This window comes from Saimiri boliviensis, chromosome 21, assembly GCF_048565385.1.
Source record: "Saimiri boliviensis isolate mSaiBol1 chromosome 21, mSaiBol1.pri, whole genome shotgun sequence".
Classification (NCBI taxonomy): domain Eukaryota; kingdom Metazoa; phylum Chordata; class Mammalia; order Primates; family Cebidae; genus Saimiri; species Saimiri boliviensis.
This window is the reverse complement of record NC_133469.1, coordinates 27450480-27467281: the sequence shown is the minus strand read 5'-3', so window position 1 is coordinate 27467281 and position 16802 is coordinate 27450480. Positions and strand designations below refer to the sequence as shown.

At 44.8% G+C, this 16802-nt stretch overlaps 1 long non-coding RNA gene across 1 annotated transcript; it reads right to left on the bottom strand.

The window, feature by feature from the left end:
- Nucleotides 1-681: 681 nt before the first annotated feature.
- LOC141582629 (uncharacterized) lies at nucleotides 682-4446 on the bottom strand. The gene is made up of 3 exons (XR_012515515.1): nucleotides 4382-4446; nucleotides 3891-3918; nucleotides 682-741 (listed from the first exon to the last, which is right to left on the bottom strand). It is a non-coding gene; the product is annotated as an uncharacterized LOC141582629 (long non-coding RNA).
- Nucleotides 4447-16802: the final 12356 nt, after the last annotated feature.

The following is a 16802-nucleotide window of genomic DNA, read 5'->3' as shown; positions in this document are numbered from 1 at the left end:
ATGAAATCTGCAATTAGACAAAAGACGCTATGAGGATCAGATTAATTCTGCCGCAGCCCTCACACGGATCTATTAGTCTCTTAATGACCTCAGAAAACTAGTTGTGAAACCGTGGTTGAGTCAAAGGCCAAGAATCAAAACTCCTAGTATAGAGGACACCTGTGGAAAAACCAAGACCTTTCCCCACAGAATTTATCTATGAAGTTGATTTAGATTGGCAACAGCACAATGCCTAAAGCAAGGAGGAAAGCTGCTGTTGAGGAAAATTCCTCTGCATTCGAGTTGATCATAGATGCTGTTACTTTAAAACATTCTAATGTCTCACGGGAAGACACTCCCACTGAATTCCACACCAACAACGAGAACTGGATATGCCGTTACATAATGTGCCTTCTCAGATTTTTATATCAAAATTAATTGAGAAGAAAAGAAACCAGAAAAGCAAAGATGTTTTTGCTTGGTTTTGGTTTGAATTTTAAGTTCCAGGAGGCATGCGCAGAAGATGCAGGTTTATCAAATAGGTAAATGTGTGCTATGGTGGTTGGCTGCACATATCACCCCATCACCTAGGTGTTAAGCCCTGCATCTATTAGCTGTTGATCCTGATCCTCTCCCTTCTGCCACCCTACTCCCGACAGGCCATTCTTTAGAAGACAGAGAAAGGGGTTCCTACATTGTCATCGCCAGCTGAGTAATCCTCTGATGTTACTGAAATTAGAGTCATGCAATCCTCAGGAGGAGCTGCAGGGAGACAGAGTAAAAGTCAGTGCCCTGGTGGCTGGAGACCGTGAATAACTCAGGGAGCTTTGCTGGGTGTGGCATATGGAATGAAGATTCTGAGACCATCTCAGAGAAACAACTATGTTCAAACTGCGACCGTGAGGGAGTCTCACCAAATATCTTGCATCTTAGACAATGCCAAGACCTAACACTCTCGCATTCCCAATTCCCAAAAGATGTTAACCAAACAAAAAGCAAGGCTTTGATGTTTGCGGTGACATAGGCAGGTAAAACTGGGAAAAGGAATTTCTCCTGGGAAAAGGAATCATTAAATGCCAGAGCAAGAAATGATGGTTACAAACGCAGCCCACAAAGCCCATGGACACACATCCTCTCATCTCTGTCTTCTTAAAATACAACAGGAACAAGTCCGATTCTACAACCATTTTTTTAATTCTGACTTCATAGCCCCTAGGTTCCAAAGCAACCAGTGTAACCCAACTGCTCCCAGAAATACTCCTGGAATATCATTTTCTACCTGCAGAAACTGTCCTATTGCAGCTTCCCTCATGGATGGTGTCCACTGGCCAATCTTTAGAGACACAAATCTCAGCAAGAAGCAAGTGACTCACCCACCCTCCTACTCCAGGTGAGGTCACACTGGATTACACAAGATCACCCTGCCCTTTCCTCGGTATTCTCAGACTCTCGCTGGGGTCTGTGGAGTCAAAGGTCTTCAACAAGGCATTGCTCACACATTCCAGCCTTCACGTGAGAAAGACGAGCCGAAGGAATCACCTTACAACTTTTTCCTTCCCCTGGTCCATTATAAGTATCACCTCTAACCTCACAACCCTGAGATTCCAATTTTGATGTGCACGCTTTGAGTGAGCTGAGGTCAACAATCAGACCCTCAGCCAGGCTCACAGCAGATGTGCTGACGGCGTTCTGTGGGGATGGAAATGCTCTCTGCTGTACGGCTGCTGGGCCATTGCACAGTGGCAGTTGTGATGAGGTTCTGATTTTCTAATTGTATATGTTTAAATTTACTTAACTATAAAGAGGCACCTATACAATGGACAGCTCCAGAGATCCAGAAATGAGGAAGAGCTGACTCCCCTATCCTGGGTTTTTCCAGAATCGTTTGCTGCTCTGATCCTACCACACATTTAAGGTTATTTCCTAGGCACCTGCACAAGGGCCCGTCACTGTGTGGGGCTGGGCATATGATAGTGAGGACAACATCCAGGTCCAGAGGGATCCCAGCAGGGACGCGCTTGCACCCAGTGGAAGAGCGTGGCCCTGCACACCTGTGACTAGACTAGATCAGAACAGCAGGAGCAGAGGCGTGGGGGCGTCTCACTGTCCTCAGAAGCTCACCCTCATCTCCAGGGACCCTGACTCAGAAGCTGGGCAGGCTCCAGGATGAGTGTGGGGCTCAACAGGCTGGACAGGCTGAGAAGAACACCTTTCCACTCCTGCACTAGATCCCAGCCCTGGGGTAACCTAGAGCTCATCCCACGGGCATGTTCATTAAAACATCCATGGGACCTAACATGTCCACCCCAGGACTCATTTCTGGGATAAGGACAAATGAGGAAGACACGGTCACTGCCCTGCTAGTAAACGCCCATGGCCAGGGTTCCTCCATCCATCTGTGGGAAGACTCAGAAAAGAGTTTGATACGGAAGATTTTAAACCATCTCCAAAAGAAGTGGAAACTAAGTTGTTATGGATTCCACAGAAGAGTTTCAAGGATGACCTGGACTCTGGGATCAGTCCCCATCCCTATGCTCAGCTCACCCTGCACGGGAACTCGTGCCCCTCCCCACCTGCCCTGCTACTCAGGAGTGCTGCAGCTGCCCAGGCCAAGAGCTCTGGCCCTCCGTCCAGTTGAACACATTTCTGGGCCAGACAACCCTTGGCCAACAGTGTCTACTGAAGGATCGTTCCTCAGGTGACTTCCAGAAGAGGCAAAAAATGAAAACATTATCTCTCCCAGCCCCAGAAAGGTAAGATCTGAGACCTCTCTGTGTCTGGCCTGATCCTGAAATTCATTCCTACTGACTTGTGTCCTGTCTACTCTGTGTCAGAAAAGTGAGGACCTGATTCCTGTTCTGCCCCTCTCACCAATTTCTGCTGGTGTCATTGCCATCATCACACAGAGAGATGGAGAAGACATGGGACAGGAAGGAAGCTCCTTTCTCAAGGCATTTAGGGTGATGTTTACGCCATGCTCTCAGCAGAGAGGAAGGCCCAGTCCTACTCACTCCTCCCCAGAAGGGGTCTCATATCCTGCTGGGGCCCTGGTGATGATGCTGAACTGATGCCCCTAACATTGCAACCTTGAGATTCTCCTTTCACAATATCCCAGATGTCCTCATTTTTTCCCTCTCTGATCCTCTAAATTATGTTCCCCTTCAGGTTTAGCACAAGGTGCTCTCTTGCTGTGTCCCATGGAGCCCACGGAGCAGCTGTCCATGAATTCTAAGAATCTCAGTGTTGGTAAGACTGACATTTTCCTTAAATCACACATAGCAAGGCTCCTGCAGCACCACTGGGAAGCTATCATCTAGAGATTAAAGATGTCTAAAACAATCTGGTCACGAGAAAATCACTTCTGGAGTGGACAAGTGACATTGCCGACAATGAAATCGTTTTGTCCTGTTGGAAAAATATTGACACATACAGGACAATCAAATTCAACTGGAAAGCTCCAAAAGAAACCTCACACCATCCGGTGGTCTACTTGGTATTCATCACGACTTAAAGCAACTACCTTGGCTTTCTGGGCATGAAAGTTTCCAGAAGGAAACAAAAACCTGTTTCAGCAGTAGCATCAACAGCGCATGATGGAGATTCTCCTGTCTCACCTTGGGAAGCCTGACCTACTCTTCATCCTCCTGGAAGGAAGCCAAGAGCTCAGCCTGATGCTCAGTCCCTCAAGCAAACTTCTTGTACCCTTTTCATTTCACAAGATGTCCTAAGCAGAGTACACAGAAACTATGACCAGGCTAAGTGATGGGAGACTGAGTTTCCACCTGAACACAAACATGCTTGCACAACCCTGTAAATGTAGTAGAAACACTGAATCACCCACTTTAAATGGGCAAAGTGGTCTGCATGTCAACTATATCCCTTTATTGGGATTTAAATAAAAGAATACATACGGTAGTAATGCTGGACTGTACAGTCTTCCTGCAAAAAGAAAAACAAAACGCCATGAGGATCAGATCATCCTGGGTCCTGTTCTCACAGCCCTTCTATTCACTTGGTGACATTAGAAAACCAGATGGCAAGCAGTGATCAAGTCACTGGCCCCCAAATAAAGCATAGAGGAGGCATGCAGAAAAGGCAGTGGGTTTGCTTGGAATATTTAGCAAGTGTCCATGTTGGCTAGAAAATACAAAATTATTTTTGAAAAAGGAAACGTTGCTACTGAGGAAAATGCTCACTTCCAGACAGTTTGTAGGTGATGTTATGTTTTGACTGACATCGTCAATCAGGCCTGAGTTGGTCATAAACTCCAGTGACCGGTCGCTAGAGTCCATGACAACTGAAGCCTGATTCACAATGGCAGTCAAAAATCATATTCACTTCATATTCTAGAAGCCCCAGAAAAAAAATCCATTTCACTTCCAGACAAAGAAATGCATCTTACCTCATAGAATGACGCCTCCTCCTCCTGGCTGCCAAGGGTACACTCCTCCAGGTCTTGAGCAGGAGCTAGGAGAACACAGAGTGACAGTCAGGGCACGGGTGCTGCTGAGGAATCTCACAAGGAGCTTCGGGGACTCTGGACAGGGGCTGGAGTGTGTGGAGCTGGGCGGTTCACAAGCACGGACTGAGCTGCTGCTGGACCATTCTCCTTGGTGCTGAAGGAAGGCAAAGGAGAGGGGCAGAAAGAAATGAAAGAGCCTTGGCTTCCTAGCCAGGGCAACCTCATCAATGTGAAATAGTCATTTGAAGAACCGGTTAATACAGAAAGGCACTTACTATAGAAACAGGAAGTAGATTAGGGCTGCCTAGAACCGGGGGTGTGGGGCTTGGGAAAAACAGGAGTGAGTGACTACGAATGGGGTTTTTTGAGGGGGAATGAAGAGGTTCTAAAATTAGATCGTAACAATGGTTGCACAACCCTGTAAATATAGTAAAAACACTGAATCACCTACTTTAAATGGGTGAATCGGTTTGTATGTCAACTACGTCTTAGTAACTTTAAAGGGAAAAGAATACGTACGGTGGTGATACTGGGCCTCAAAGGTTTCCTACAATAAGAGAAAAAAGAAACACTGTGAGGATTACATCATGCTGGGTCCTGTTGGCAGGAGGCTTTTATTCACTTGGTGACATTAGAAAACCAGATGTCAGGCTGGGCACGGGGGCTCATGCCTGGAATGCCAGCACTTTGGGAGGCCGAGGTCAAGAGATTAGGACCATCCTGGTCAACATGGTGAAACCCTGTCTCTACTAAATGGTAGATGTCAAATGGTGATGAAGTCACCGGCCCCAAATGAAGCATAGAGGATGCTTGCAGAAAAGGCAGTGAGTTTAGAATATTTAGCAAGTGTCTATGTTGGCTGGGAAATACAAAGTTATTTTTCAAGAAGAAAACGTTGCTACTGAGAAAAATGCTCACTTCCAGACAGTTTGTAGGTGATGCTGTGTTTTGACTGACATCGTCCATCAGGCCTCAGTTGGTCATAAACTCCAGTGACCAGGCACTAGAGTCCACGACCCCCTGAGACCTGATTCATAATGGCAGTCAAAAATCATATTCACTTCATATTCTAGAAGCCCCAGAAAAAAAAGTTCTCTTCCAGACAAAGAAATGCATGTTACCATATCAGAGGCCACCTCCTCCTCCTGGCTGCCATGGGCACACTCCTCCAGGTCTTGAGCAGGAGCTAGGAGAACACAGAGTGACAGTCAGGGCACGGGTGCTGCTGAGGAATCTCACAAGGAGCTTTGGGGAATGTGGACGGGGGCTGGAGTGTGTGGAGCTGGGCGGTTGAGAAGCACGGACTGAGCTGCTGCTGGACCATTCTCCTTGGTGCTGAAGGATGGCAAAGGAGAGGGGCAGAAAGAAATGAAAGAGCCTTGGCTTCCTAGCTAGGGCAACCTCATCAATGTGAAATAGTCACCTTAAGAACCAGTTAATACAGAAAGGCACTTACTATAGAAACAGGAAGTAGATTAGTGGCTGCCTAGAACCGGGGGTGTAAGGTTGGGAAAAACAGAAGAGTGTCTACTAGCGAGATTTCTTTCAGAAGGAATGAAGAGATTCTAAAATTAGATTGTAATGTGGGTGCATAAGCCTATAAATACCCTAAAAGCACTGAATCACCCAGTAAATGAGTGAATTGGTTTGCATGTCAACTACATCTCAATAAAGCTGTTAACAACAAAAAAGAAAGAAAGAAAAGAAAGAAAGAAAAAAAAAAAAAACAGAATACATACGGTGATGATATTGACCTGTGGAGTTTTCCTGCAATAAGAGAGAAAAAAAAACATCACGAGGATCAGATCATACTGGGTCCTGACTGCACAGGTCTTTTATTCACTTGGTGGTATTAGAAAACCAGATGTCAAACAGTGATCAAGCCACTGGCCCCCAAATAAAGCATGAAGGATGCTTGCAGAAAAGGCAGTTGGTTTTTGTCTTTGTTTTTTTAACAGATTCTTGCTCTGTCTCCCAGGCTGGAGAGCAGTGGCACAATCTCGGCTCACTGCAACCTCAGCTTCCCAAGTTCAAGCAATTCTCCTGCCTCAGCCTCCCAAGTAGCTGCGACTACAGGCACCTGCCACCACGCCCGGCTGTTTGTATTTTTAGTAGAGATGGGGTTTCACCATATTCGCCCCACCTGCCTCAGCCTCCCAATGTGCTGGGATTATAGGTGTGAGCCACCGAGGCAGTGGGTTTTCATGGAATATTTAGCAAGGTCACATTGGATGCCAAATACAAAATTATTTTTCAAGAAGAAAAGGTGGTTACTGAGAAATATGTTCACTACCAGTTTGTAAGTGATGTCATCTTTTTTTTTTTTTTTTTTTTTTTTTTTGAGACGGAGTTTTGCTCTTGTTACCCAGGCTGGAGTGCAACGATCTTGGCTCACCGCAACCTCCGCCTCCTGGGTTCAGGCAATTCTCCTGCCTCAGCCTCCTGAGTAGCTGGGATTATAGGCGTGTGCCACCATGCCCAGCTAATTTTTTGTATTTTTAGTAGAGACGGGGTTTCACCATGTTGACCAGGATGGTCTCGATCTCTCGACCTTGTGATCCACCCGCCTCAGCCTCCCAAAGTGCTGGGATTACAGGCTTGAGCCACCGCGCCCGGCGTGATGTCATCTTTTGACTGACATCATCGATCAGGCCTCAGTTGGTCATAGATTCCAGTGACTGGTAGCTACAGTCCATGACAGCTGAGGCCTGATTCACAATGGCAGTCAAAAATGATATTCACCTGATATTCCAGAAGCCCCAGAAAAAAAAACATTTCTCTTTCAAGACAAGGAAATGCATCTTACTTTGTCAGGCGACATCTCTTGAAGCTGCCCGGTTGTACCCTCCTCCGGATCTTGAACAGGAGCTAGGAGAACACAGAGTGACAGTCAGTGCCTTGGTGCTGCTGAGGAATCCCACAAGGAAGCCTGGGGGATGTGGACCAAAGCTGCAATGTATAGAGGTGGGCGGTTGACAAGCACAGACTGAGCTGCTGCTGGGCCATTCTCCTTGGTGTCGAAGGAAGGCAAAGGAGAGGGAAAGAAAGAAATGAAAGAGCCTTGGCTTCCTAGCCAGGGCAACCTCATCAATGTGAAATAGTCTAAGAACCGGTTAGTACAGAAAGGCACTGTATGGCTCAGCAAGAGCATCTCATCACACCTGCTGCCCATGTGAAGGTCCAGGCAAATCCCCACGTTTTAGGAAAGGTTACAGGATTATTTAACTTCTGTGGAACTGCATATACTGCTACTACATTTATCATCTATCCTGGTGTGTTTTTAAAATTGTAGTAAAACATACATATTTATTATTTTAATTAAGTGTGCATTTTAATGAGATTACATTCAGTGAGTATGTACATTCACGATGCTGAGTCAATAATGAGAAAAACCTCAATTCCTAATCTAGCTGCCACCTTGGGCAACGAAAGAAAAACAGCAGTGTAATATAAAATGGAGGAAAAATAAATAATGACTGCAGAAATTAATGGAATAAAAAACAGGAAATCACCAGAGAAAAATCAACAAAACCAAAAGCCAGTTATTTGAAAAGATGAGTAGCATTCATAAACCTCTACCTCATCTAACCACAAAGGAAAGAAGGAAGTCGCAATGTACTAATAATATCAGTTCAAGAGGAGTGAAATCAAAAAATAAGAAATAAAAAGGGAATATTCTGAACACATCTGTGCTCACATTTGGATACATTATATGAAATGAGCTAACTTTTTGGATCTATTTTAGAAGGTTAAAAGTCTTCTCAGGAGCTGGGTGCGGTGGCTCACGCCTGTAATCCCAGCACTTTGGGAGGCTGAGGTGGGTGGATCACAAGGTCAGGAGTTCGAGACCAGCCTGGCCAAAATGTTGAAACCCCATCTCTACTAAAAATACAAAAATTAGCTGGGTGCGGTGGCACACACCTATAATCCCAGCTACTCAGGAGGCTGAGGCAGGAGAATCGCTTGAACCTGGAAGGTGGAGGTTGCAGTGAGCCAAGATTGTGCCGTTGCACTCTAGCCTGGGTGACAGAGTGAAACTCTGTCTCAAAAAAAAAAAAAAAAAAAAAAAAAAAAAAGGTCTTCTCAGGATAAATGGATCATCTGAATAGGCCTATATTTCTTTTAGAAATTGAATCAATAATTAATATCTTCTCAAAAAAACGAAAACACTACCTTCAGATGATTTCACCGGTAAAATCTACCAAAATTCTTACAAAGAAACACATAGTCTTACCATGCAAGCCAGTAATCATAATTTTAGTATTGTTTCCAAACAAGACACAGGAAGGTTTATAATTTCTGTATTCCTAACTGCCCAACCTGAAAGCAAATGTCTAAACATTGGAGATATCCTTTACTATGAAAAGTGAACTAAGCCTGGGCAACATGGTGAAACTCCATCTCTACAAAAAAACAATAAAATTGAAAAACAAACAGCTTGGTATAAAGGCATGTGCATCACAGCCAGCTACTTGGGAGGCTGAGGTAGAAGGATCACCTGAACATGGGGAGGTCAAGATCGCAATGAGCTGTGATTGCACCCATGCACTCCTGGGTGACAAAATGAGACCTTTTCACAAAAAAAGAAACAAACTCTAAGTTGTCAACGTAACTTTCCTTGTGTAGTTGCATCACCCACCATTGATTTAATGCATTTAAATTGGCACAAATGAAATAATTGAAGAACATGACATAGCGTTTACTGAGTTTCTCTAATTTGGGACGCTGGATGAATAAACTGGAATTATTTGCTTAAAGAGACTTAACGACATAATTTCCACCCTACCTTCATTTTCAACGGAGGAAATTTTCTTACACTTCCATACTTTTTTTGCCCAGCGCCTGGTGCGGCCAGCCAAACCTGCAAGGCAGAGCAGACTTCTTGTAGATTCAGGAAATGTACTATAATAAAGACAGCGCTTGACATCTTGCTGGCAGAGGACAGAGAAATTAGTAAAAAACTTATTCACAGCTTAAACTCTCGATCCCAGTTTTCACCAACTGCTTTTCAATGCTACCTGAATTAGATCTGGGCTCTGGGAAGACTTGTTTGTGCAGGCAGATACCTTTATTCAGATGAGACAATATAGAAAAGCAGAAGATCCAAGTCACCGAGAACAGGCTGGGTTCAAATCCTACTTAGAATCTGCACATACCTGGGAGAGGATATGAACCTATCTATCTGTGCCTCAGTTCCCTATTCTGAGATGTGGAAATGTTAGATCTATGCTATAGACCTACTAAGGTCTATAGCGCCTAAAAGGATGAAATGCAGATAAAGACTTAAGAAGACTCAGTCTTTGTAAATGCCCAAATATGTTCAATCGTTCAATGTATAGAAGAATAATCCAAATACTCGGTAGTGGTTGAATACAGAGAGGAAGCTTGAGTGTCTCCTGGATAGGAATGGATGGAAAGTGACTTCAGTTTCCATGGGCATGTGCCTTCCAGCTCATGACAGAGATCTGTGATTTCCTTGATCCCCACACCAGCCCCAAGGGACAGGCAGAGAAGGGGCTACAACCCGTATTTTCCAATTCAGTGAATTAAAACTCAGACATTTTGAGTGACTTGCCCAGAGTTACCACAGTGAGGAGTGACAGATATGAGGTAAAAATGTAGTTGGTTCCCTGGGAATAGAGATCCCTGAACACCTGAGTCCTCTAGATCATGCCCTGAACCCTGAACACCTGAATTATCTAGATCATGCCCTGGACCCTCTCTGGTGAGAAGTTTGTCAAATCCTGCTGCCCCAATATTTCTTTGGGATGGTTGATGCCCTGGAGAGGTGGCAGGTGGCTTACTGCATTTACTGACCTACTCCATTATCCCTATGTTGTCACTTTTATTAGTTTTACGTCCCATAAGGCAAACATTTAAAGTCTCTCAGTTATGATGCATGGTCTGAGATTTTACCTAAACCCACTCTTTCCACCCATCAGGTGATTCTCATCTGCTGGCCTGGAGCCGGCCTGCCATATAAGAGTACACAAGGCATAGCACGGAGCTGCTGCGCGCCCCACTCCCCCGCACACGGCACACCACGGAGCCGCTGCGCGCCCCACGCCCGCGCTCACGGCACACCACGGAGCCGCTGCGCGCCCCACTCCCGCGCACACTCTTGCCTTGCTTCTGCTTTCCCAGCTCTGACAATCCTAATTCTGGCTTCCAAACCAATCCTGTACGTCCCTCTCAATTCTCAGACCTGCCTGAACTGTGTGACATTTTAATCAACGTTGTAGTGACCATAACTGAACTGCAAGACTTCATATACCATAGTATATGTTTATCCTTTTGTATATTCCTTGATAGCATTTAACTTTTTTCCCAGACTTTTAGGAACATTTCTGGGCTAGGTGGGCTGGCCCATGGCTGTAATCCTGACATTTTTGGAGGCTAAGGCAGGAGGATTTCTTGAGGTCAGAAGTTTGAGACCTACCTGGGCAACATAGACCTCATCTCTACAAAAAATATTCTAAAGATGACAGATGTGGTGGTGAGCCTTTGTATCCCTGGCTACATGGAAGACTGAGGTGGCAGGACCACTTGACCCTAGGAGTTTGTAGGCCATATGTACACCTTTTTATAAATTCTAGTTTTATATGCCATGTATCTAGAATTTACATTCTTGATCTACTGAGTCCTCTTAGAACCAGCCTCCTCATACATAACGCAAGTATAATTCCTATATTATACCTAACCTGGACTTAGTTTTTATTTAAGAAACTGGTTATCGCGGGGAGAGAGATCCAAGATGGCTGATCACTAGCAGCTCGGGATTGTAGCTCCCAGTGAAAGCGCAAAGAAGGAGAGAATGCCACACCTTCACATGAATTCTTGTTGCGCACGCACCAGGAGATTCCCAGCGGAGGAGCCCCACGGGTCGCCAGCGCGACTCTTGTGACCGGCGAGGTGGTTTTGCCAGTGCCTCGGAGCGTCGGTTCTTGGTGCAGTGTCAGAAAAGCACCGTCAATCTTAACGCCGCTGATTTAGTCGGCGCAGTGGGTTGCTCAGATTTCGGCGCTGAGAATCAATAAGTTGGACGTCCACTCAGAAACCCAATTACAAAGATGGTAATTATAAAGACCACATGGATAAATCTACAACGAAGGGAAGAAAACAGCCAAAAAAGGCTGAGAATACCCAAGATCAGAACCTCTCCCTCAGCAGGAGATCACAGTTCCTCATCAGCAACGAAACAAGGCTTGATGGAGAACGAGTGTGTTCCAATTACAGAAGCACGCTTCAAAATGTGGATAATAAGAAATTTCTGTGAATTAAAAGAACTTGTTCTAACACAATCCAGAGAAACTAAGAACTTTGAAAAAAGGTTTGACGAAATGTTAACAAGAATACACAATTTAGAGAGGAATATAAGTGAATTGATGGAGCTGAAAAACACAATACAAGAACTACGTGAAGTATGCACAAGTTTTAACAGCCGAATTGATCAAGCAGAAGAAAGGTTATCAGAGGTCGAAGACCAACTCAATGAAATAAAACAAGAAGACAAGATTAGAGAAAAAAGGATAAAAAGGAACGAGCAAAGTCTCCAAGAAATATGGGACTATGTGAAAAGACCTAATCTACGCTTGATAGGTGTACCTGAATGTGACGAAGAGAATGAATCCAAGCTGGAAAATACGCTTCAGGACATTATTCAGGAAAATTTTCCCAGCCTAGTAAGGCAGGATAATATTCAACTCCAGGTAATACAGCAAACACCACAAAGATATTCCTCAAGAAGAGCAACTCCAAGGCACATAATCGTCAGATTTACCAGGGTTGAATTGAAGGAGAAAATACTAAGGGCAGCCAAAGAGAAAGGTCAGGTTACCCACAAAGGGAAGCCTATCAGACTCACAGCAGATCTCTCAGCAGAAACCCTACAAGCCAGAAGAGAGTGGGGACCAATATTCAACATCCTTAAAGAAAAGAACTTTCAACCCAGAATTTCACATCCAGCCAAGCTAAGCTTCATAAGTGAAGGAAAAGTAAAGTTTTTTGTGAACAAGCAAGCACTCAGAGAATTCATCACCACCAGGCCTGCTTTACAAGAGCTTCTGAAAGAACCACTACACATAGAAAGGAATAAACAGTATCAGCCTTTCTAAAAAATACCAAAAAGAGCATCAATATAATGAAGAATTTACATCAACTAATGGACAAAATAGCCAGCTAATATTAAATGGCAGTATTAAACTCACATATATCATTGTTAATTCTAAATTTAAATTGACTAAATCCCCCAATCCAAAGACAGACAATTTAGATAAAAAACTAAAACCCATCAGTATGCTGCATCCAGACCCATCTCACATTCAAGGATACACAAAGACTCAAAACAAGGGATGGAGAAAGATTTACCAACCAAACAGAGAGCTAAAGTAAACAAATAAAAAGCAGAAGTTACAATTTTTGCCTCTGATAAAAAAGTTGTTAAAGCAACAAAGATCAAAAGAAGCAAAGAAGGACATTATATAATGATCAAAGGATCAATGCAACAACAAGAAGAGCTAAAGATCCTAAATATATACGCACCCAATACAGGAATACCCAGACATATAAGACTAATAAAGAGACTTAGACTCCCATACAACAATAGTCGGAGACTTCAACATTAATATTAGACAGATCAATGAGACGGAAAATTAACAACGACATCCAGGATTTGAACTCAGATCTGGAACAAGTAAAGGTAATTAACATTTATAGAACTCTCCACTTTAAATACACAAAATATACATTCTTATCAGTACCACATCATATCAACTTAGACGTTTAAACGAAATGTTGGTTGACTCCTTGTTTGTTATTCTCTTCCCTCATTTTCTTTCATGTCTCCATTATTAAGGACAATTATAGGCATACCCATATTTAGACTGCATTCTAGCCCGGGCAATAAAGCAATACCCCCATCCTCTCTCCCTCTTCCTCTTTCTCTTTCTTCTTCTTCTTTATTCTTTTTATTATTCTTTTTTTCTTTCTCAAAAAAAAAAAAAAAATCCATGCCTCAACCTATCTATCTAGAAAAGGAGCTAACCTCACCAGAGGTAAGCATTATTTGCCTCCTAGTGGGCTATGAATAGTAATTACTATTTGTAATATATACACAGATCAGATGAGAAAAAAAAAAAAAGAAAAAGAAACTGGTTATCCAGAATTATTTTTAGCTAGATTCATCTATTTCTAAAGTCCTAGAGGATTTTAGACTGAAGGCTTCTGGCCCTGGCTGATGCCTATCACCCACAAAGCCTCCTATGTCACCTGGTTACCAGGAAACACTCAAGTCAGGATAGGGGCGTACAATGCCCCGCCCCACAGCCCCACCCAGTGCCTCACAATGCCCATCCCTGCTGCTGCCCACCTTGTGGCCACCTCCCCCTCTGTGTGGCTGCATTACTCATGCTGGGCTGCCTGAGCTTTCCAGTCCTGAGAAAAGTATGGCGGGGGGGGAGGTGGTGGCTGTACCCTGGGCACTGAACTCAATAGAAAACCCTGGTGACTAAAGTCAGTTCCATTAGCATCTCTGTTTTTCTGAGTCTGGCAGCTTTCATTTGCTCACCGAAGGTAGCTATGCACAACTTTTTGGCTGCTTTTGTGACTAATGTTTCCCTCCTGCCTTGCAAGTGTTACTTTTTGTCTTCAACCTGACCACAGCAAAAAAAAAAAAAAAAAAAAAAAATCAAATGTTTCCTCTCTCCTCCCCTTTCCTACCCTGTCCCCACGACAGCAGTTTAGAGTCTGAATAACTCCCAACAGTCTCATCCTGAACATGATTCTACTGGCAGGAGCGGGCAGAAGGGAAGGGGAGCCATGAAAACAAACTCTTTTGCACAGGCAGGGTCTGACCTTGTAACTCTCAAAGCTTTGCCTTACAAATTCAAGTCTAAAGTCATTTCATCTCTTTTGGAATCTGTGACCACGAGCCAGCTCCACCTCTCTTTCAGAACAAGGAGGTGAGGCCAGGCGCGGTGGCTCACGCCTATAATCCCAGCACTTTGGGAGGCCGAGACGGGTGGATCACGAGGTCAAGAGATCGAGACCATCCTGGTCAACATGGTGAAACCCCGTCTCTACTAAAAATACAAAAAATTAGCTGGGCATGGTGGCGTGTGCCTGTAGTCCCAGCTACTCGGGAGGCTGAGGCAGGAGAATTGCTTGAACCCAGGAGATGGAGGTTGTGGTGAGCCGAGATCGCGCCATTGCACTCCAGCCTGGGTAACAAGAGTGAAACTCCGTCTAAAAAAAAAAAAAAAAGAACAAGGAGGTGAACAAAGCCCGTGAAGTCACTGGAGTAGGGCTGAAGAGACATTCATGTCAAAGTGGGAATTTTAAAGTGATCAGAGCTCCACGGCTAACGTCTTTTGGGTAAACCCAAAACAAAAACACTTTTTTACAGCCCTGGCAGTAACATTTCTTACCTTTGGTACTCATTTTAGGCATGTCCCCCAGTTTTTTTCCCTCCGTTTTCAAATTATAATTGGAAGAAATAAAGCAGCTTCTGTCAAGGTGACTTAAAACCATCTATTAAGACTACTATTTCCTGTGGGAGAAGCTTCCCCATCCCCCCCAAAAAAAAGACTACCACGTAATCTCTTCCATGGCAAACTCTATTTTGAATTTAAGAAGTCTCCAAATATTTGAGTCTGAATTATCCCAATTATTAGCTTCCTTCAGGAACGGGAGAAAATCAACAATGGGGCCCTTAACTGGCTCCTTCGCTTAGGTACCAGACCAGCTGGAGAGGTGAGAACAGAAAATGCCATGGAGATGCCAAAAATGGAGGATTCAAATTTTCTTTGAGAAAAGGGAGAGACTAGACCAGAAAGGCCTCAACGAGAAGGCCCAACAGCAAAGACAAGAGGCAGGACCAGCCTTTGTCCCCCATGCCCAGCCCTGGGAAAGCTGGCTATCCAGGCAGGAGGGAGCTGGAACCTAGGGATGTCTCTGGGGGTAAGGGTTTGGGAAGGGGATGGGATGGTGATGGCCAGAGATGTACCAGAGAGAAAATGGCACCCATGGCTTCTTTACCTTTGGATGTCTTCCGGTTGGTGATGGGCTGCACACGTTGGGCTTCTGCGGCTTCCGAACCCGGCTCGCCGGGCTCTGCAGGGGCGGATGCTGGTGCTGCGGGGGCCACGGTCTCAGGAATCTGAGAGTCATGGCAGGGTGCTACCTTCCGCCTGCAGCAGCCATATCGGGGGCCAGCCCTGGGGCCCAGGCAACAGCTCAAGGTGTTCCCCATGGACCACCTAGGAGAAGACCTTCTGTCTTATTTTAAAAACCAAAGGACACAGTAAGCGCCAAGAGACACAAAAACTGCCGTGAGACAGTATAGTCGGAGCTCCTCCTCACCCCACTACTAGCTTCGGACTGAAGGCTGCTGGCCCTGGCTGATGCCTATCACCCACAAAGCCTCCTATGTCACCTAGTTACCAGGAAACAACCAAGTCAGGCTAGTGGCTCACAAAGCCATGCACTGCAACCCCACCCAAATGTCATAATGCCCGTCCCTGATGCTGCCCACCTTGTGGCCACCCTGCCCCTCTGTGGTGACTGCATTATTCATCCTGGGCTGCCTGAGCTTTCCAGTCCTGAGAAAAGTGCAGGGGGGTTTTATTGGAAGTCACCTGTGGCAACGAACTCAATATAAAACCCTGGTTACAGCAGGGTGTGGTGGCTCACACCTGTAATCCCAGTAATTTGGGAGACTGTGATGGGTGGATCACCTGAGGTCAGGAGTTCAAGACCAGCCTGGCCAACATGGTGAAACCCCAGTCTCTGCTAAAAGTACAAAAATTAGCCTAGCATGGTGACGAGCCCTGTAATCCCATCTACTCGGGAGGCTGAAGTAGAAGAATTACGTGAACCAGGGAGGCGGAGGTTGCAGTGAGCTGAGACTGAGCCATTGCACTCCAGCCTGGGTGACAGAGAGAGATTCTGTCTTAAATAAGTAAATAAATAAATAAAAATTTAAAAGGCTAGGCACAGTAGTTCATGCCTATATTCCCAGCACTTAGGGAGGTCCAGGCAGGCAGATCACCTGAGGTCGGGAGTTTTAGACCAGCCTGACAACATGGAGAAACCCCGTCTCTACTAAAAATACAAAATTAGTTGGGTGTGGTGGCACATGCCTGTAATCCCAGCTCTTCGGGAGGCTGAGGCAGGAGAATTGCTTGAACTTAGGAGATGGAGGTTGCAGTGGGCCAAGATGGCGCCAGTGCACTCCAGCTCGGGCAACAGAGCAAGACTCTGTCTCAATAAAAAAGAAAAAAAAAAAAAAAAGAAGAAGAAGAAAGGAGACTTGGGTAAGAGGGTGATTTAAGTGGCATTAAGTAAAGCCTGAAAATCTGAGGAG